This window comes from Hippocampus bargibanti, linkage group LG05, assembly GCF_051943395.1.
Source record: "Hippocampus bargibanti isolate YZ-2025 linkage group LG05, ASM5194339v1, whole genome shotgun sequence".
Lineage (NCBI taxonomy): Eukaryota > Metazoa > Chordata > Actinopteri > Syngnathiformes > Syngnathidae > Hippocampus > Hippocampus bargibanti.
The window spans coordinates 18,855,232-18,877,559 of NC_142738.1; the positions used below are offsets into that span (position 1 = coordinate 18,855,232).

At 40.4% G+C, this 22,328-nt stretch overlaps 1 protein-coding gene across 1 annotated transcript in view; it reads left to right on the forward strand.

Annotated features, from left to right (window-relative positions):
• Nucleotides 1-22,328, forward strand: part of tspan9a (tetraspanin 9a) — a 239,831-nt gene that overhangs the window by 29,038 nt on the left and 188,465 nt on the right. The window contains exon 2 of the mRNA XM_088997135.1: nucleotides 6,481-6,538. The gene's annotated coding sequence lies outside the window, so the exon portion shown is untranslated. The remainder of the gene's footprint in view (nucleotides 1-6,480; nucleotides 6,539-22,328) is intronic.

The following is a 22,328-nucleotide window of genomic DNA, read 5'->3' on the forward strand; positions in this document are numbered from 1 at the left end:
GATCAAAACCTATTCACTGGACAGCTCATATTTTAATTGAAAATCCTTGGTATGACATTTCCAATATACAGAGCCTTCTTTCAACCAAACACAAATAAAGTCTAAAATATATAAAATTGGCTGGAATTAGACACTCCTCATATACGTAATTATATATTGCTGTTCTATGGAATAAATCTCAGAGGGTAGCTGTGCACCTGACACAAGGCTGCCGTGTACACACCGCTTGTTGGGTGATTTACGTGAGTTAGTGTCAGACGCGATTGTGACACAGCCTGCTGCATGTTGTTTCGCTTCATTCAAAGTGGAACGGAAGCTTAGTCAGGCAGGTTTCAAAATGACATCCTGTGCCTTAACTGTCCACAACGTTATTGGACTTTGTTAAGTTCACGACACAAAACTTACAAGAGCAAAAATCATTGTGTCGTTGATCAGTACGTAGGGACCTCACTGCCGCCAATTGAATTATGAATGGTCTATCAATGGGCTCCGAGTGGTTGAAGTCAGAGGGCAGCTATGTTAAGTTGTCACTGCTACTGACAACTTCTGTTTTTTATTCGCTAAAAACATCATTATCAGTCCTTTTTCAACTCTATCTAATAACAGGGCCTCTCAAAGAATGGTCTTGATTTTTTTTGCGTCAACATTCAGAATATATTATCTCACTTGGGAGAGATGTGACTGAAAGAGGTCAAGGTTGTATTTTCCGGCAAATTTTGTCTCAATGAGCTTTGCATTCATTTGGTTGTTGTTGTTTGACAAATGATGTAAATCTTTGAGTAGCACTCAGGGATAGACCTGAAAATATAAATTTTAAAATCACATTGTTCTGCCCCGCATCCCACACAGTGGCGAACAATTGTGAGGTTTTGGATTGGATTGGATTGGATTTGCCTTCCAATCCAAAACCTCATAATTGAGGTTGAACAGTTTTGCGAATTCACTTAATTTTGAGTTCTCGTCAGTTTGTCAGAGCTTCTCTCAGTCTTATTGTTATAACCTTTTTTAGAGACAGAAATGAATGTGAAAATGTTTTGGTGAAATCAATGTATTCAAATTATTTGGGCGAGAAGTGACCCCGGAAGGGCGCTTTTAGCTTCACCTCCCTTGAATGACAGGAAGCAGCATTGTTTGTCAATTCACACGTAAGTCTGCCCTTGCAGTGCAGTGGAAGGAAGAAAAAAATATGCAGCCCAAATTCCTGGACTCAATTTGGGGCTCCGTATGTACACAGAGAAACAGCCGTTGGTCATCATTACGAATATTTGTAAGGCTCTAAATATGACTGACTTTGATTTTTGACCTCAAGTGAAGCTTTGCTTTCTGTTTAGTAATCCAGGGACATGTTTGACATGTCATGTATTTTAACGTTAATGCCAAGTAGGCATCAAGTTTCTGCACATGATCTCAGAGCATATGTTTCTTCTTTTTCCACACCAGAAATAAATTGGAAATTTGTCAAAGAGTTAATACTGATGTGAAAAGCATTCCAAGTTTGCTATCAACCTGTAACAGGTAACAGAAAACTCAACGCCTTGCTGGTTTTGCATTTGAAATGAAATAAGTGAGACAAATGGACAAATAAATGCCATAACTCAAGCTGACATTTGCTCATTTTTCCATGTTTTTCAGCTGCTGCTCTCCACATTTCAATTCCTCGTCACGTCACGTTTCAATTCCTCTTAACTTATTTTTCTGTACTGTGTAACACTTTCCATTCATCTGTTTTCCTACGGGAACTGTCAATGAAAAATGTTTCATTATGCACCTGCTTTGTCTTTGTGATTGCATTTCACGCCAACCAAACTTCACAGATTAAGGCCTGGTTTGAGGAAAAGTCTTTAAAGTGGACAGTTGTGCCAGTGCCACTGGTTTGAGACCAGCTGGTATTTTATGCATGATCGTTTCATGCTTAAGTCAGACAGTAAGGTTGCCGACTACATCCTCTGACATGGCCCATGTGTCTTTTGTTAAATAGTTCACAGGCTGGCGTTTTGGTCTCATTAAGACTACCGACATGATTCTATTTAACCCTTTGGTTCGGCACTTGGTGAACTACTCTTAAATTTAGATTGAGTAAATATAAATGTATAATCATACACATACTTCTTAAAATATATCAGTTTTCTAATTTATTTCCTGGGCATTTTGGAACTTTGCTGCTGTGAATTGGGAATTACTTCATTGTGAGACCAAAATGTTATCTTATCTTATCTTATCTTATATGTATTTTTTTTTGTCCTAAGCAGAAACAGTGTTTTCAAATCCACTTTTACCTGATATAAAAATATTGTTTTTTTTTTCCTACAACACAACACAGCAATGTAAATAACACCACACTGTCTTCTTCTTTTCCTTTCGGCTTTTCCCCTCAGGGGTCGCCACAGCGAATCAATGTCCTCCATCTATCCCGGTTTTGTGCATCCTCTTCTCTCACACCAGCTACCTCCATGTCCTCTTTGACCACATCCATAAACCTCCTCTTGGGTCTTCCTCTCGGTCTCCTGCCTGGCAGTTCAATGCTCAGCATCCTTCTCCCGATATAGTCACTCTCTCTCCTCTGGACATGTCCAAACCATCTCAGTCTGGCCTATCTGACTTTCTCTCCAAAGCCTCTAATATGAGTTGTCCCTCTAATGTACTCATTCCTGATCCTATCCAACCTGGTCACTCCCAAAGAAAACCTCAACATCTTCAGCTCTGCTACCTCCAGCTCTGCTTCCTGTCTTTTCTTCAGCGGCACCTTCTCCAGTCCAAACATCATGGCTGGTCTGACCACGGTTTTATACACTTTTCCTTTCATCCTAGCTGAAACCCTTCTATCACACATCACACCTGACATTTTTCTCCAGCCGCTCCAGCCTGCCTGGACACGTTTCTTCTCCTCTTTTCCACACTCTCCATTGCTCTGGACAGTTGACCCCAAGTACTTAAAATCCTCCACCTTCTTTATCTCTTCTCCCTGTAGCATCACTCTTGCACTTGGATCCCTCTCATTCACACACATATATTCCCTCTTGCTGCGACTGATCTTCATTCCTCAGATCACAGATCACAATGTCATCTGCAAACATCATGGTCCAAGGAGATTCTTGTCTAACATCGTCTGTCAGCCTGTCCATCACCATAGCAAACAAGAAGGGGCTCAGAGCTGACCCCTGGTGGAGTCCCACCTCCACCTTGAATTCCTCAGTCATACCGACAGCACACCTCACAACTGTCTTACAGTCACGATACATGTCTTGCACCGCTCTGACATACTTTTCCGTCACTCCAGACTTCCTCATGCAATGCCACAGCTCTTCTCTGGGCACCCTGTCGTACGCTTTCTCCAGATCTACAAAGACACAATGCAATTCTTTCTGACCTTCTCTGTACTTCTCTATCAGCATTCTTAAAGCAAACACTGCATCTGTCATACTCTTTTTTTTTTTTTTTTTGGCGTGAAGCCATACTGCTGCTCACAAATGTTCACTTCTGCTCTTAGTCTTGCTTCAACTACTCTTTCCCAGAGTTTCATTGTATGGCTCATCAACTTTATTCCTCTGTAGTTAGTACAACTCTGCTCATCTCCTTTGTTCTTAAAAATGGGCATGAGTACACTTTGTCTCCATTCTTCAGGCATCTGTTCACCATCTAAGATCTTGTTGAATAACCCAGTCAGGAACACCACCGCCACCTCTCCAAGACACTTCCATACCTTCATCGCCCTCCTCACTTCATCCTTGCTAATGCTTGCTATGTCTGGGTCCACAACAGTCACGTCTTCTACTCTTTGTTCCTTCTCATTTTCCTCATTCATCAATTCTTCAAACTACTCTTTCCATCTTGCCATCACACTACTGGCACCTGTTAATACATTGCCATCTCTATCCTTAATCACCCGAACCTGCTGCAGGTCCTTACCATCTTTGTCTCTCTGTCTCGCCAGCCTGTAAAGATCAGTATCACCTTCCTTGCTGTCCAGCCGAGCATACAAGTCATCATAGGCCTCTTGTTTGGCCTTTGCCACCTTTACTTTAACCGTGCGCTGCATCTCCTTGTACTGCTGTCTACTCTCGTCCGTCCTCTCAGTGTCCCATTTCTTCTTTGCTAACCTCTATCTCTGTATACACTCCTGCACCTCCCCATTCCACCACCAAGTCTCCTTATCTACATTTCTTCCACTCGATACACCAAGTACTTTCTGACCTGTGTCTCTGATTATGTTCACTGTAGTTTGCCAGTCATCTGGAAGGACCTCTTGCCCACTCAGTGCTTGTCTTACCTCCTTCCTAAATGTCATGCAACACTCTTCCTTTTTCAACTTCCACCATTTTGTTCTCACTTCAGCCTTTGGTTTCTTCATCTTCTTCACTGCCAGCGTCATCCTACACACCACCAACCTATGCTGTCTGGCTACACTCTCACCAACCACTACTTTGCAGTCACTGATTTCCTTTAGATGGCGCCGTTGACACAAAATGTAGTCTACCTGTATACTTCTGCCTCCACTCTTATAGGTCACCCTATGTTCCAGTCTCTTCTGACAGAAAGTATTCACAATAGCCATTTGCATTCTCTTAGCAAAGTCAACCACCATCTGTCCTTCAGCGTTCCTCATCTGGAGTCCAAACCTACCCATCACCTCCTCATCATCTTTGTTTCCTGTGCCAACATGTCCATTGAAGTCTCCACCAATTACAACCCTCTCACTTCTCGGGATGTTCTGTATGACTTCATCAAAGTCCAACCAACATTTCTCCTTCTCCGCCAGCTCACATCCTACTTGTGGGGCATACCCACAAACAACATTGAACATCACGACCTCAATTTCTAGCTTCAGACTCATCATTATATCTGATACTCTTTTTACTTCTAAGACATTCCTAACAAACTCCTCTTTTAAGATAACCCCAACTCAATTTCTCTTTCTGTCTTCACCATGATAGAACAACTTAAACCCTGACCCTAAGCTTCTAGCCTTGCTCCCTTTCCACCTGGTCTCCTGGACACACAGTATGTCTACCTTCCTTCTCTGCATCATGTCAACCAGCTCTCTACCTTTACCTGTCATTGTTCCTACATTCAAAGTTCCTACTCTTAGTTCTATACTCTTGGCGTTCCATTTCTCTTTTTTCCTCGGGGCACACCTCCCTCCTCTCCTTCTTCGACCAACAGTAGTCCATTTTCCACTGGCACCCTGAAGGTCAACAGTACCAATGGCGGCCGTTGTTAACCCGGGCCTCGACCGATCCGGTATGGGATTCATAGGTTTGATTAGCATATTTGTTTTGGCAATTTTTTTTTACGTCGGATGCCCTTCCTGACACAACCCTCTGTATTTATCCGGGCTTGGGACCGGCACAATAAGACACTGGCTTGTGCCCCCTTGTGGCTATATTAAATAACACCACGCTGTAATGAGTCTTAATTGGGATGAATATTTCACAGGTATTTCCAGTGTTGTTTATCCATGTTTGTTTCAGTAGCTGTAGTAGGCAGTGCTTACGTTGGTACAGTTTACTGTTTTGCTCATCTTTCCTAAATTTTATGCAACAGACAATGTTTCTCTTTCTGGTCATGGTCAAAATAGACTTAAAGGACAACCGACGTCTCCGGACAAGTTGTGTCCATAATTTGTAAAATGGCTTCACGTGACTTCTACTGGGCGTATTTTGAGAAGATTCCACCGCATATAGCTATATTTTACGTTTTAAGACTCGCGCTGAACATTCAGGAAGTCTTGTTTTTGAGTTGGTGACGAGTCCGTACGTGACGTCAGAAAAGAACCGCCTCCTCACCGTAAAAAAAAACGCATTGTAGCGTCTTTCCATCACGTCAATGTATTTTTCTGTACTGTTTTTTTCTGCCTCTTTTTGAGACACCCCCCCCCCACCCGTATGCCTCAAAATGGCCCAAATAAATTATTTCATCGATTGCAAACATGTATGCTTTGCTCATCAGGACTATTTGAATCATATTCATAACTGGATGTGTAACAAGAAAGCATATTCTCCGAATCTGAAGCCATTGTTTTGATTCTCCAGCAATGCAAGACGTCTTGGCGTGACGTCACGAAAGGGGGGCGGGACTTTCTGAAAATGCCCAATTCACAGCTCATTTTTTTGCAGATTTTGGACACTTTAAGTCATTTTTATTGGTGTTTTGCATTTGACTAAAAATTTCATACTGCATGTTTTGGGTATTTTAGATGCTATAAAACGTTTTTCTGGTGTCAGTTAAAAAACAAAAAAGTGACGTCGGTTGTCCTTTAAGGATAGCAGACAAGTATGTCGAGTCAGAGTGAATCTGTGTACGCATGTCTAATGGCACATTTTTACATGTAAGACTTTTTCTCCTTTCGGTTTTCTTGCTCCAGTGCCGTTGGTCCGTCAGAAATATATGACATCATTGTTCTGTAACCCTTTTTTTTTAAATTAGTCGTAGAGTCAAAATGAATAACTGGTCTTAACATCTGTTTTTCTTCCTGTTTGACAGGCTATCGCAGACAAGCCCAGTGGAACAATTGCCCTTGTTTCCAACCAAGTCTGAGCAGGTGAGGAATAACGCCAGGTTCCACTTTACTTATCAAATCTATTGACACAGTCATGGCCGCTGATTATATCATTACTTCTAGTTTAAATTAATTGGTTCTAAGGAGACGCTAAGTCACTTTCTGAGGGTAAAAAATAAAAAAACAGTCGAGACAGTGTGTGACATATTTAATTTGCCACTATCCAATGCAAGGCTTTCTGTATGTTTCTCTGACGGCTCATACACTAGAGAAAACTAATTATAGTTCAATGCCAAAATCATATTATTATTGTTGCTGCAATTTGTAATTGCAGCAACAATTTTGTATTTTACATACACACATGCACACACACACATGCACATGCATATAGCAGATATTTATGGTTTAAATAGTCAAATTAGTCATTCACTTCCATTCCTCAACAGAAAACCAATACTCACGCATGCACTGTGGTTGAATGTTATGCATCCTTGATTTTCTGACAGAGAAGATGAATTCAGTGTGAAATCCCTCATTTCTTTACAAAACGGTACAAGACTGAGAACCCAATATAATTGAAAGAGTCCTCATTATAGTACAATATTTCATGTTGACGGATGCCCTCATCTCGTTTTTTTTTATGACAGGTGGTCTAGACTTAAAACTAATGATGTTCCATGCAGAATATAATATAAAAAAATTCTATTGTATTTATGGGTGTTTCCAATTTGCTCTCTCATGTTTTATATTGAGCAGACTTTACAATACAATTATTTTTATTGTATGTTTATTCAATACATTGTATGTTTATTCAATTTTCATTCAATGTTTACAATTTTCATTCTTACAATGTATTGTATGTTTATTCAATACATTGTAAGAATGAAAATTGTAAAGAACAGTACATTGGGGAGACTCAACAAATTCTCAAAAAAAGACTAAAGAAGTAATTTTCATCAAACAACTAAATCCTTCATTAAATCGGTTTGGTGGGGTAAGGTTCTATTTGGATCGTTCATACAATAGCCTGCTTAGGCAACATAGGATTAGTAATACTGATGAGGTGATACCGGTGGAAGTGGGGCAATCAGGCCAGTCGTTAGTCAGAACGATAGGAGCTATCAGTGGAGCAGCTACAGGTCCTCTGCTCCCCCCAACCTGAGAGCAGGGACCTATCATAGCAGTCCAGCACCGCCATGTCTGGACAGTAGGGATATATATATATATATATATATATATATATATATATATATATATATATATATATATATATATATATATATATATATATATATATATATATATATATATATAGGGCCTAAACTACCAGTAAGACTTTAGTTTGCTGACGAAGTTTCTTTGATAAGAAGTGAAACGTCCGACACCTTCAAATAAGTACAGATGACGGCTGAAGAAAACTTCATCAACTGCACAGACTGCAATAGTACATGTGTTGTTTTGTTTTGTTTTTTTTTTTTTGAGGAGAAGGGGGGGTTGTTATCATTAACACTGTTAACCTTAAAATAAGCATGTAGTTTGTGGGAATACTATACAACTAGGAATAATCATAAATAAAATCTGGAACACAAGTAAGCGCACTTATTGGTATATTTTAATGGGTCTCCTAAATCGTTTTATTTACTATTCAGTTTTTTTTAATTCATATCATATTATTTACTTTGTAGCTTCTTATTATAAATTCCAAATAACTTTTTTTTTGCTGTTGAAGACAATGAGAGATGTTTACTCAAAGTTAGAAAGTATGATATTACATATTTAAAATGATTGACTTTGGTGATAGTCTGCACTCTTCGCAACAGTCTGCTTGAACTTGATTTTATGAATTCTTCATGGCTATCAATAACTATTTTGACAAAATAACTGGCAAAACATTATTTCTGCGTGGAATATATTGGACACCGTTACTCAGCAATGATAGACATGATAGAGGAGTCAGTGTAAATTTGAGAAGAGCCAAGTTTTCTTTGATCTAACAGAAGACAATAATAATATTGGACAATGTCAGTGGAGAACTGTGGGGGGCCTCGAAATGTGCTTCTAGATTGTTGCCCTTCATTTTAGTAACTGTAAATCTGTGTTTTCGAATAATTAAGACATCCTTCATCAAGTCTGGCCTGCCCACAGAGCCATGCTGTAGGCAAAGAACAGCCAAAGGTTGCAGCCATAAATCTGAATGTCAAACAAAGTAGTAGTTTCTGGTCATACGTGGTTTACTTGTACAAAATTAGTTTTGACTTTATATTTGTCCAGCATCAGGAGATGTAGCTACTCCTGACATTATGCGTAATTTCTTAAGTTCGTTCTGTTGCGAAAATAAACATTGTTTTGGATATGAAACATTGATCCACTACAATCACAGAAATATAACTAAATTGGTGAATTAAGGTCAACATTCATACTCTTTCTCGTGAAGGTAGAATTTTTAATAGAACCCTCACATTTGATATGGTACTGAGTCTCATTCAAGAAATAGATTCTTTATTTTCAAACTCTTTTTGTGAAAACGTCAAAAAGAAAGGTATTAACCCGCTTATTAAACTTTTCTTTTATCATTTGTCTTTCATCATGACCTGGGGAAAAAAATTCTAGTGTTACCCCCCGCGACCGTAATGAGGATAAAGCGGTCTGGAAATTGGATGGATGGAGAACATGTGCAATAAAATATATCGATGGTAAAGGGAATGGTGGTGTTCCTTTAGTGCAAAATTGAACTTTAATTTATATTTGTGTATTTAACTCATATGTAAGTTACTATGTGACAGTTTAAGAAGATAAAATGAGGTGTTTGAAGGCTTTCACTTGTGGCCATTTAGTACACTGAGGATGAGGGCAGAAGGGCAAGGCGGGAAACTGCACTCCTGCGTGGCATAGAGCAAAACGGCACAGTATTTCATAGGCCCAATTGATGTTCTCTGTGTAAAAAACATCAAAGGTTGGCCTCATTGCTCCTCATCACCACAGAGGTCCCCTGCCTCAGTGTTTGATGCCTGTGTCAGCCCACCACAACACAACATCCTTCGTCGGGCCGAACGGAAGAGGCTGGCCTTAAATCAAGGATACTGAATAGTGGTGACTTTGCTCTCTCTCAAACACAGACACGCACACACAGTGCAGGAATTAATGCATGTGCTATGGGTCTATTCTTTGAATTGACAGTGAGCGGCTAGATAAATGCAGTATGATAGATAAATGCAGAGTATGTATGATTTTAATTAACTGAATGTATAAATATGGTTATCATTATTGATTTTAATTGCCATTTTTTGTGGGATTAAATAAAACTCAAACTGCATCAATATTTTAAACATTTTTAATCAAATTTAAATAAAACGATACACATTAATTGACAACCCTTTCAAATCTTTGCAAGGATCCTATGGATATAAATTCACATAATCACATCTGACATTTGTGGCCCAGATTTGGGGTCAAATTAAGAGACCAACTACAATTACAACTTCGAACCAACACTGAAATAATTTGGTTATGTCAGAAAAAAAATGCATCACTTGGATGATATTACTTCTGTCTGTGTTGCCATAGTGTGACACAGAAGAGCTTTCAAAAATGCTAGTCAGGATGGTTTGGTATTATTTTACTCAGTAAAATTTACTGGTACGCTCCCAGTGTAAACCAAGCAGCAAATGATGGCGTTAACCTTGCCTTTTCCGCCATCTTGTGACATTTCAAAGACACTGCATGGCCGTAAAATACTTTTAGGTTTGATCAAATTATGTCTCTTGGTTCTGTCAACCATTAAGGCTGTTAATGTAAGAATTTGTCTAATTAAACTGTCGTTCTTGCATTATGAATACCGTGTTTATGTTTTTCCTCTCACCTTTGGTCTTCTCACCTACTTGGAAAATGTAGCGCACTGCTCCTCACGCTGTTCTACATTAATAATAATAATAATACATTTAATTTACAAGCGCCTTTCTGAACACTCAAGGACACTTTACAACAAAGACAACACACAAAACAGTAAAATCATGCATAAAGCAATAAATAATAAAACATAATAAATTAGACCATGTAAGCAAGTTTAAAGAGGTGGGTTTTCAGGTGAGATTTGAAAGTAGGAAGGGAGTCAATGTTGCGGATGTTGGGTGGAAGTGAGTTCCAGAGTTTAGGAGCGGAGCGGCTGAAAGCTCTGCACCCCATCGTTGTGAGACGAGCAGAGGGCGTGTAGAGGTGGAGGGAGGAAGAGGATCTGAGGTTGATATTACTTCTGTCTGTGTTGCCATAGTGTGACACAGAAGAGCTTTCAAAAATGCTAGTCAGGATGGTTTGGTATTATTTTACTCAGTAAAATTTACTGGTACGCTCCCAGTGTAAACCAAGCAGCAAATGATGGCGTTAACCTTGCCTTTTCCGCCATCTTGTGACATTTCAAAGACACTGCATGGCCGTAAAATACTTTTAGGTTTGATCAAATTATGTCTCTTGGTTCTGTCAACCATTAAGGCTGTTAATGTAAGAATTTGTCTAATTAAACTGTCGTTCTTGCATTATGAATACCGTGTTTATGTTTTTCCTCTCACCTTTGGTCTTCTCACCTACCGGTTGAAGACTTCAGGAGGGGAAAATAGAGGAGGGAGAGGGAAAGGTTGGGAGGGTGGGGGGGGGGGGGTGAACGAGACATAGCGACAGAGAGAGCATCATAGCCTTCAGCACAGCCATTTGCTCTGACTGCGCTCGCGTACATGCATGTGTTGCAAACATGGCGTCTGTCAACTAATACAACAAAGCTGGTGACACAACAGTCCCGCAGTCCTTGAATGCTGTGCCAAAGTTTGTTCAATTGCAAGGTTTCCACACTGTTGATCATTTTTATCTCAGTGCTGCCACTAGGCGTCAGTGTGACCATGTCACGTGAACACACAACAAAAAAGGAAGAACCCCATGTGCTTTATGAATATGATATTTTCTTCATGGTTCTCCCCGCAAGAAAACAGGGTCGTGAGAAACGGTGTGCGTTTACTCTGTCACTTTCTTTGCTCTCCAATGCTTTCCGCTTTGTGATGACTTCAACCTCTTTATTTCATTTGCATAAGCCGACTTCGCAAATCTGTGCTTGCCACTGTATCTTGTACAGCAAGGTTCCTTTTGAAAAGGAATAGTAAATGACTACATGTACGCTTGCAGCCTATTTCTGACACAATAATGACAAATGTCATACATGATAAGAAAAACTCACTATGATGTCAGCTCATCCTGGGATGTGATCTGACCTAATTTGGCAGCAGTAACAATTCATCAAGCTTGTCCTCCTTTTCTACTTCTAACAGCTCGAGAAAATCTTCAATCGTCTGTATTGATCCACATTTGGCCAAGGTCCTACTCTCCACCCGCTTATCATGACCATGATCACTCTCAGTCCTCAATGCTAATGAGCCCTGCACTTTGGGGTCAGATTTAGCATGGAAGTGGAAAGACAGTTGGTTTAAGACCGGCATGGTAGGTGGGACATGCTTAGCATTGGGAGTGTGGAATATGGAATGCTTGGGCAGTAAGCGAAGTGACAGCCGCAGATGCTTTGTGGTCAAACTTCACATGACTATCTGCATGCAGGGAAGCGTAAGGTTAATATTATCCCACCATGATGATTGTGAATGCTTGTGCATGGGATAAATTTAGCCATAGCCTCAGGCAGGTTGAGCGTCATGACAAGCACCAAGTGGACCAGGGTGTTGGGACACATTAGCCACTATTTAAAAAAAAGTAATGTTGAAACTTGAATTACCAAGGGTCACGTTTCTACTGAAGTTTGCACCATTTAAACACACAGGCCACTTTAACTGGCAATTATTTGTTGGAGAAAATCTGTTCCATTTAATGTTATTATCCTGAGTGATGGGCAGACTACTTGGAAAATGTAGCGCACTGCTCCTCACGCTGTTCTACATTAATAATAATAATAATAATACATTTAATTTACAAGCGCCTTTCTGAACACTCAAGGACACTTTACAACAAAGACAACACACAAAACAGTAAAATCATGCATAAAGCAATAAATAATAAAACATCATAATAAATTAGACCATGTAAGCAAGTTTAAAGAGGTGGGTTTTCAGGTGAGATTTGAAAGTAGGAAGGGAGTCAATGTTGCGGATGTTGGGTGGAAGTGAGTTCCAGAGTTTAGGAGCGGAGCGGCTGAAAGCTCTGCACCCCATCGTTGTGAGACGAGCAGAGGGCGTGTAGAGGTGGAGGGAGGAAGAGGATCTGAGAGCCCGAGTAGGAACGGAGATTTGAATTAGGTCAGACAGATAGGGGGGGGCAAGGTTATGGATGGCTTTAAATGTAAACAGAAGTATCTTGAATTCAATACGGAGTTTAACAGGGAGCCAGTGGAGCTGTTGGAGGACAGGAGTGATGTGGTGAAATGAGGGGGTTTTTGTGATGATCCGGGCTGAGGAATTTTGGACTAGTTGGAGTTTATGGAGACATTTTTGATTGACCCCGAAAAGAAGTGAATTACAATAATCGATACGGGAGGTGACGAGACTGTGGACGAGGATAGCAGTGGTGTGAGGGGTGAGAGAGGGACGGAGACGATTGATATTGCGGAGGTGAAAATATGCAGACCGGGTTATGTTATTTATGTGGGAGTGAAAAGATAGTGTGCTATCAAGGATGACACCCAGTCTCTTAACCTGAAGGGCGGGGGACACGGTAGAATTGTCAATGGTTAAATTGTGCTGCACAACCTGAAGCTACCGCTGAAACATAAATAAAGACACAATAAAATAACAAAAGTACATTTGGCTTCGATGTGTACGACCACCATATGTGATCATGAAAGTAGGATAACTCACGTTGGGACTCAATGTTGACATTACTGAAAAAAAATAGTGATGCTCAACACTCATTGTAATTGATAGTGCCATATTGACATGGATATTTTGAATGCCAATATTCATCAGGATGAAATACTGATTTCTGATTATCCGGTCTTTGTCTCATCCATCCATCCATCCATCCATCCATCCATCCATTTTCCAGACCTTGTTATGTTATGTTATGTTATGTTATGTTATGTTATGTTATGTTATGTTATGTTATGTTATGTTAATGTGTAATTTTATAAGACTACAATCACAATAATAACAATAGCAATAACAATGATAATACAGTAAAGTCTCGTTATATCGATATCGGTTATATTGATAGTACTGCTTACTTATTACAATACAATTTTCATTTCAAGTCTTTTATGTATAATAAATTACGGTTAGTACGCTACCTGGTTATTACGATAATCCGGTTACTACGGTGCCAATTACCTTGATGTTTGCTTTCAAACTCCTTTTCACTTGTGCATAATAACCTTCAATGTTTTTTTTTCTCTGTGGTAGCTTGATCACAATTACATGTTTTTCATTATATACAGCTGTGTTTTTGCAAATGAGGAAAAGATCAGCATCACACAGAATCCTTGTCTGCCCAGTTTGTTGTAGCGCTTAGTTTTCAGACATTCAAGGCGAATTGAGCATTGGCCATAAAAATAAATAAATAATGCATAATCTCATACTTTTGTGTGTGTGTGTTAAATGACCAACAGAATGAAAAGCACAGTGTGGTTTAAATGCGACATGTGCGTGAGTTGCGTGACTGAGTGCATTCTTAAAGATTACCTCATTTTTTTGGGTCTTTGTTTCCAATTTGTCTGTGGAATGGCTTTTATATATCCATGTGGTCTCAACTATTATTTCATACTTCCTCAGCCCCATCAACAATAGCTGAGACTGGCACTGAGTACAGTTTTCATTGTCATTATATGACAGCTAGGGGAGTATATATTTCCACATTAAGACATAATAACAGAATGTTTGCAACAGTGCTAACAAGGCACCTGTTCTGCAGGATTTCCCCAAAAACTATTTTTACACCTATAAAACACACTTTATATGGCTGGTAATACGGAAATATCCTTGGACATGTCCTCATCAGGGTCATTGTTGAGCTGAATATGTGGAAGAAGTGAGCCATGGGTGAAACCATGCAAGAAATGGGAGAACATGCAAATTCCACACAGAACAGAAAACACCAACATTTAAACTCATAACTATTTGTTTGAGGAAGTCATAACCTCTCAATCACCATGCATTCAACAGCTAAATATGTGAATATTATTATTTTCATCTATTTCTAATTGTTTTGTTCCTTTTCGGGTGAAAATTTTGGATGACAGATGTTCAGTATTTGTTGATGTATTTGTTATTTTTGTTTTGTTTTTGTTTTTTTCCCAAGATGGCGGCACGTGAACACGCAGCAACTCCCCTCTCCCGGCAAATTGCCGTTTTCATGTTTATTATGTTTATTAAAGTCATAAGTGCCTTGCATGCTGGGTCTGAGAGGACAGTAATTTCATCCGTGCTGTATGTCATACATATTAGCATATTTGACAATAAAGCTGACTTTGACTTTGACTTTCAGCATCGCAGTTGACTACTGTTATTAGAATGTGTGTTCAAGTGAATGTGGCATTGAGATACATTTTCCATTGAAAGTGAGTTGCAGGCTAAAGAACATACATTTTTCTTGTATTTGTATAAGCGTGCATGATGGCATATGAAGAGGACAAATCCCTCTTGACACCATTCAAATAAGTTGTGTTGGAAAAGATTTTCAGTGATGTTAAATTCAGACTGATAAATTACACTCAGCAATGGCTTACATTTTTGCATGAGAAAATTTTATTGTTTGTTCTACCTCAACTTCATCTGAGAAATAAGATGTTTTTTTGCAACATAATCTTTCTTACCGTACATACAGTTGCATGAAATGTGAGTGTTGAATACTTGTGACTTTCTAAAAACGTTGTGTGCATGCTTGTGTGCATGCGTGCACGTGTGTGAAATTGTCTTGTTGTGCCCTGTGATTGAGTGGCAAGCTGCCAAGGGTTTAAACACCGCCTTGCCTGAAGTCAGCCTGGATATCCTGTGACAATAATCAGAACAAGTAGGAGAGAAAACGAATGAATACGTTACTCGCAGAAGAATTATGCAAGATCCAGACCCTTCTCTTCTTTTGTTATTTTGTAAGACAAATTGGCAAAGGACACTGGAATTGTAATTTGCATGCATTGCATTTCATGTCCAAATTCGGCATCAACTTTCATTTAAATGCACTCTAATTTAAGGCAACACACTTCCAAAGCTTTGATTTTTCAATTCCTTTTATTAACTGGTACCCCCTCCCCCTGCAACAGCAGACTGTGACAAATCCCTGACATAATTTATTGTCTAGACTAAGTGTCTCCTCTCCGTCTCTGCAAATTTGGGTCCGAGTAGGGTCTGTCACAGGTGTGTTTGCTTTGATGTGTTTAGCTGGCTACATTGTTGTCATAACTATGCTCACCACCTGCTCAGTTCATCGGTGGTCACACTGCAGTGATAAATTACAGGCAATCAGATCGAATGCTTTTGTCTGAATAAAGAATCTGCCAAGAAAAGATGTATTTGCTGCGGATTGCTAACCTACCCATAAATGACCTTTTGTGGGATTTTGTCGTGACCATCTTGATGTCATTCAAATCTTCAAAACGGGTTTCTTTGAGACCCTTACTTCATCTTGCGAGAAAGGGGGTCGGGGGGATCCCAGAAACAGATGGTATGAGTAGGGAGGTTTATTTTCACACTCATGCAGGCACAAGTCAGTGACATGCAGTGCGGTTCATGACTGGTGAGGGACTAGACTCTCTGTAGTCGGATATAAAAATAGGAACCAAAAATATAATATTCGCTCATATTTAATTTCTTTGAAACATGTTTGAAGTAGGCGGCCTGGTAGTCGAGTGGTTAGCACACCGGCTTCACAGTGCAGAGGTCGCCGGTTCACGTCCCGGTCCGGCCTCCCTGTGTGGAGTTTGCATGTTCTCCCCGGGCCAGCGTGGGTTTACTCCGGGTCCTCCGGTTTCCTCCCACACTCCAAAAACATGCATGGCAGGCAGATTGACCACTCCAAATTGTCCCTAGGTGTGACTGTGAGAGTGACTGTTGTACGTCTTTGTGTGCCCTGTGATTGGCTGGCAACCAATTCAGGGTGTCCCCCGCCTCGTGCCCGAAGACAGCTGAGATAAGCTCCAGCACCCCCCGCGACCCTAATGCGGTACGGATGGATGGATGGATGTTTGAAGTAAGGTCATAGTTTTTGATGATGGTTCAATCCTTTCTACATTGTTCAACAATGTCATGGCAAGGAAAAACAAGTACAGTGATACCTCGGCTTACAAACGCTTTAGCTACCGAACTTTTCGCCAAATGAACGTTAAATTCGCAAGAATATAATCTTGGCATACTAACTATTTTTTGGGAAACACACAGAGTGCCACAATGGCTGGCGCACTAGTTTTGAGCTGACTAATTTTCAGCGGAAGAACACCAACCCACATGGCCGAACAGTGCCACTGTAGCTGCCGGACTACTTTTCCACACCCCCTTTCTATGAGTGCATATGTCTTTTGTCTTCAAGGATTTGTTCTCACGGATACGTTTGCTGTTATGGGACCGAAGAAGACCCCATCACAGGCTAGTGTTCAGCCGAAGACGACACCAAACAAAATTACGGTCGAACAGAAGTAGTGTTTTGGAAGGCACTTATACATTACATTTATTATTATTATTGTTATTATTATTATTATTATTATTATTATTATTATGATTATTAGTTCTTATTATTTAATCAATATTTTTTAGACAGATGGTTGAACGTCCTCATGGTCAGTATATGTGTTAATACACGGTAATTGGCAATGGAAGACAAACTGCAAAGTGAGGGTGCTCACACCGACTGCTTGATCATCTGCCTGTTGAGGAGATAGATCAGGGGTGGGCAAACTTTTTGACTCGCGGGCCGCATTGGGTTCTAAAATTTGACAGAGGGGCCGGGCCAGGAGCATTTGGAGGGAGTGTTTGGGCCGGAATTACTAAACCTAAAGCATTAAAGGACAACCTACGCCTCCAGACAAGTTATGTCCATAATTTATAAAATCACTTCAAATGAGTTTGACTGAGCGTATTTTACAAAGATTCCACAGCATATAGCTATAGTTTACGTTCTAAGACTTGCGCTGAATATTCACGAAGTCTTGTTTTCGAGTTGATGACGATACCCATGTGATGTCACGTTTGGACCGCCCCTGACCGAGAAAGCGACACACAATGCATTTTGCGGTACTTTGTTTAGTCTGAAAACTTCGTGTTGATCCGTGTTGATGGCGAAATTAGAAGGAAAACACATAAATAACGCCATGGTGAATCGTTGTGTGTTGCACCAAGACAACTATTTGATATTCGCTGACACAAATTCCCAGCTGACAAATCAGCCCATTTCCAACGGAGCTTGGGCGCAATCTTCTGCATTTTCTGGGTGCTACATTGCTGTCATTGGCGGCTCGAATTGATATGGGAGGACTCCTTGAATCAATTGCAAACATTTATGCTTTCCTCTTCAGAACTATTTGAATCATATTCATAACTGGATGAGTAACAAGAAAACATCTTCTCCGAATCTGAAGCCATTGTTTTGATTCTCCGAGCAAGGCAAGACGTCTTGCCGTGACGTCACGAACAAGGGGGTGGGATCTTCTGAAACTGGCCATTTCCGGATTCATTTTGAAGTCATTTTTATTGGTGTTTTTCATTTAACTAAAAATATCAGCCTGCCTGTTTTGGGTATTTTAGATGCTATAAAACGTTTTTCTGATGTCAGTGGGAAACACAAAAAAATGGTGCCGGTTGTCCTTTAAATGTAGTGTCGTAGCACAGTAAGAACCCAATTTATTTACTGTCTTTCAAATGTGAAAAATATCCCTGATCAGTTAATAAATTTGTCTCAAGGAATATGGCGTTTACATACTATTTCGCAGATACTTGGAGGATGAAATGGAAATAGATTAAAATAACATATGCACTGTGATTCATCAAGATTGCGTCTGTTTTTAATAGGTTTTCATTGAAGGGGCAAAGTTAAAGAAATCAACATTTATTGAAAAATGGAATTACTTTCAACATTCAAAACATATTATTCCACAACGAAATATTCAAGCTCAATAATACCTACTTGTGTTAAAATTCCACCAAATCATAGATGGTTTGTCCTGACCGCGCGCTCAACAAACTCCTCACTGACGCCCTCGCCTTCACGCGCTAACAATACACTTATACCGTCGCCGAGCACACAGACATAGGCTACCTGCAGTGAAATTTGCATACTCGGCACGACAGCCAATCAGAAGCCTGCTGCTTTCTTCTGGACTTTCGCAAGCGTTATAAAGTCGTGCAATTGCATATCATTTTCCAAAATAGATGCACAGAACCTCATCCCAGAAGAAAGATTCAAAAGAAGCTAACAACATATGTGACGCTACAAAACGTAAATTTACATTAAACCGTGACTGTAAAGTGTACGTGAGACTTATGAAAGGGGCTTAGTGGCTCGTAGGAATAATGCAAACGTTGCATTGTGCACCACAATGACAATCGACTACTGCAGCAAAATCTAGCCATGCACATTTACCGTAAATTAAGCAAGGTAGCATTTGTAGTAGGTACATTCTTCATTAAAAAAAAACTTTATACTTTGTGACAATGTTTTTTAATGTGATTAGTTCTCTCATTGTCCTTCAAGTTGTGAAAGATGGGGCAGGCAACTTTTCAGTTATCTGCCCTGTTGTCCGCTAAATTTTTGTCATGAGTTTCAGACACTGTTTTTACTATAATTTGGGCAGGTTCGGTGGGCCGGATTAAAAAGCCTAACGGGCCGTATGTGGCCCGCGGGCCATAGTTTGCCCATGCCTGTGTTAGATCCAAACTGTTGCTGACGATTTAGTTTCTGGACCTTCATTTGCAACATTTGAGCCTGCAATTTAATCTATGCATAGCAAGCTCAATGCTTATTTTCACTTCCTGCACATGTATTTGAACAGAGAGGACTCAGCCTTACCTATTTTCATGATAAAACCATTCTTAATTATTGAATTGGCAAAGAAAATCAGTGTTCAGACCAGGCTTTATACTTGCTCCCTTCACATGCAGAGGGAGGGACAGCAATTGACGACATTTGCTCACTTGCCAACCTTAACCGCAGAAACATGCCATACATTGTCTCCCACATCTCTTGTCTTGCATATTGAATGAGTCAAATGACAGTTAATACTATTGATTGATAGTCGGGTTCACACTGAAGGCAAAATCTCATAATTTTGAAATACTGCCTTTATGGTCAGCAGTCCTGGAACACTCCTCATTCATAGACAGGGCTTGAGTGGATACTGTTAGAATGAAAAACTAAATCAGTTGCTGTGGATTCTTTGGCTTTCGTCACGTTCTATTGGTCAATGGACTCAAATGGACTCACGGCTTGGGTGAGGAGGAGGAGCAGACCTGGCATTTCAGTTTGTGCAGAAACAGTGATTGATAGTGTACAGGAATGTTCCTGACACTGTGACTCAGTGTTCATTCAACATGCACTCCCTGTCATCTTTCTCCTTTTATTTGTTTCACATGTGTTTTGGCTGGACTTGGTTTTTCGCAGAAAATGCAGACCAGTTGTACCTCCTGAGAGACTGATTTTGCACTGTGTATACAACGCGGTCCTTGCATGCCTTCCACTACAATCCTTTGCCATCTGGAGTCACTATTGTTGATTTTTTTTCCCGCAGTGATTTATATTTTGTATAGAATTGGCAGCCAGGGTGTTTCGAGTGGATTTGTCCTCACCAAACCCAGGACATCCAAGTACAAGTCATAACGTTCATGAGTCATTTATGTATTTACTTGATTTATTTTTCAGGCATATTTTCTAGAGGCACTGATTCTATATTAAAGCTGGACATAACACGATACATGACAGCATAATGATGGTGACATTTAGGAATTCAGATATATACATCTTGGTTGAGAGTGGGTGTTATATCATCTTGCATTGGAGCTCTCAAAAGCCAGTAGGGCTCGTGGCCACCAAAATACAGAGTGGGTAAACGCTGTTCCGATGCCAAGGAGCCTGTGTAGAACTCAGTTTATCACACCCATTTGACTTATACTGTGTTGTACACTTCAATCATTCTCTCTAATTACAAAATGCAACCGTGAAAATACTAACATCGCAGTGTTCTAATTAGCGGGCATATTAAAATCACAACCATGAAGCGTGCTATTAAAAATCATCTGCTGCTAGCCACCTCCATCTTGCGAAATTGAAAAAAAAGCTTTAAGGGGTTCATTGTTCCATTGCTGCAGTCCCTTACATGTTGTTGGCCCACATTGTGGCCTTAAAGTCTTGTCTTAAATGGAGGTAAAAAATATGTATGGACGATTGTGGAACGAAATCGATATTTTGATTGAAATCACTTACAAAAATATTCATGTTGAATTTTTCATGTTGAATTCAAATCTCTTCCATTTTTCTTCCGTTGCAGCTATATCTTTAATGGCTTATATCTGTGTTGGCCTCTTAGGAGCAGTGTGGTGCCATGCATCCATGAAGTATACACAATGAGATAAGAAGACAAAATTAAATTTACTCAGATTGGGAAAACGCTGTGCCTTTGACTAGTGTTCGATGAGAAGGTTTCTTCAGCCGTCATCTGTACAAATGTGAAGGTTTCGAACGTTTCGCCTCCTATCCAAGAGGCTTCATCAGCGAACTAAAGTCTGACTGGTCGTATCGGCCCTATTTATATATCCCTAATGTCCAGACATGGCGGCGCCAGACACAGCTATGATAGGTCCCTACTCTCAGGTTGGGGGGGCAGAGGACCCCTCCCTGTGGCCCCACTGATTGTTCCTACATTCCTGACCAACGACTGGCCTATTACCCCCACTCCCACCGGTATCACCTCATCAGCATAACGACCCTCATCAGCATTACGAAAGTCGCCTAACCTGTTTTGCCTAAGCAGGCTATTGTATGAACGATCCAAATTGAACCTCACCCCACCAGACCGGTTTAATGAAGGATTTTGTTGTAGGGACCTATCATAGTTGTGTCCGGCGCCACCATGTCTGGACATTAGGGATATATAAATAGGGCCGATACGACCAGTCAGACTTTAGTTCGCTGACGAAGCCTCTTGGATAGGAGGCGAAACGTCCGAAACCTTCACATTTGTACAGATGACGGCTGAAGAAACCTTCTCATCGATGGACCACTCCTGTACGACTGAGAGCTTACACAGACGTTTTGACTAGTGTTGTTTTCCTCTATGAATGTGTTCCCGCAGCGTTTGTGTGAGATTATTCATCAAATTTGAAAGAACATCACTCCCCATGTTGATGCTAATTTTCCATTAGTATGTCAGTGGTAGATTAGTTGACTTTGACATTCCCTCTACCGATGTTTTAAAAATACTCAAGTTTCATATTTAAACAGTTTCCTTTTTTTGCGTGTTTTACATTGCACTTCAGATGAGTTTCATAAAACAGGTTAAAGCACACCCAGAAATGGCAGAATTATGTACTGTATATATGTACTGACAGGAGCAGGTGACTGGTCGGAACGTTAAGCAGCCCTGCTGGGGGTGGGTGCGGAACCTTGCAACGCCTCCTGGACCTTCCGTTTTTCCTCCCACTGGAGCGCCTGACGGCCGGGCAAGCTCTACGTGATCTTCTTTCCCTGCCGCTTCATGGATCCGCAAGAGGGTGTCTGGCTTCGCGTTCTTGGTCCCTGGGCAGAATGTGAGGGAAAAGGAAAACCGGGTTAGGAAGTGCAGTCACCGTGCCTGGCGTGAGTTCAGCCTCTTGGCAGCCTGGATGACCGCCAAGTTATTATGGTCGGTGAACACGGTGAACGGCTCTTTCGCCCCCAC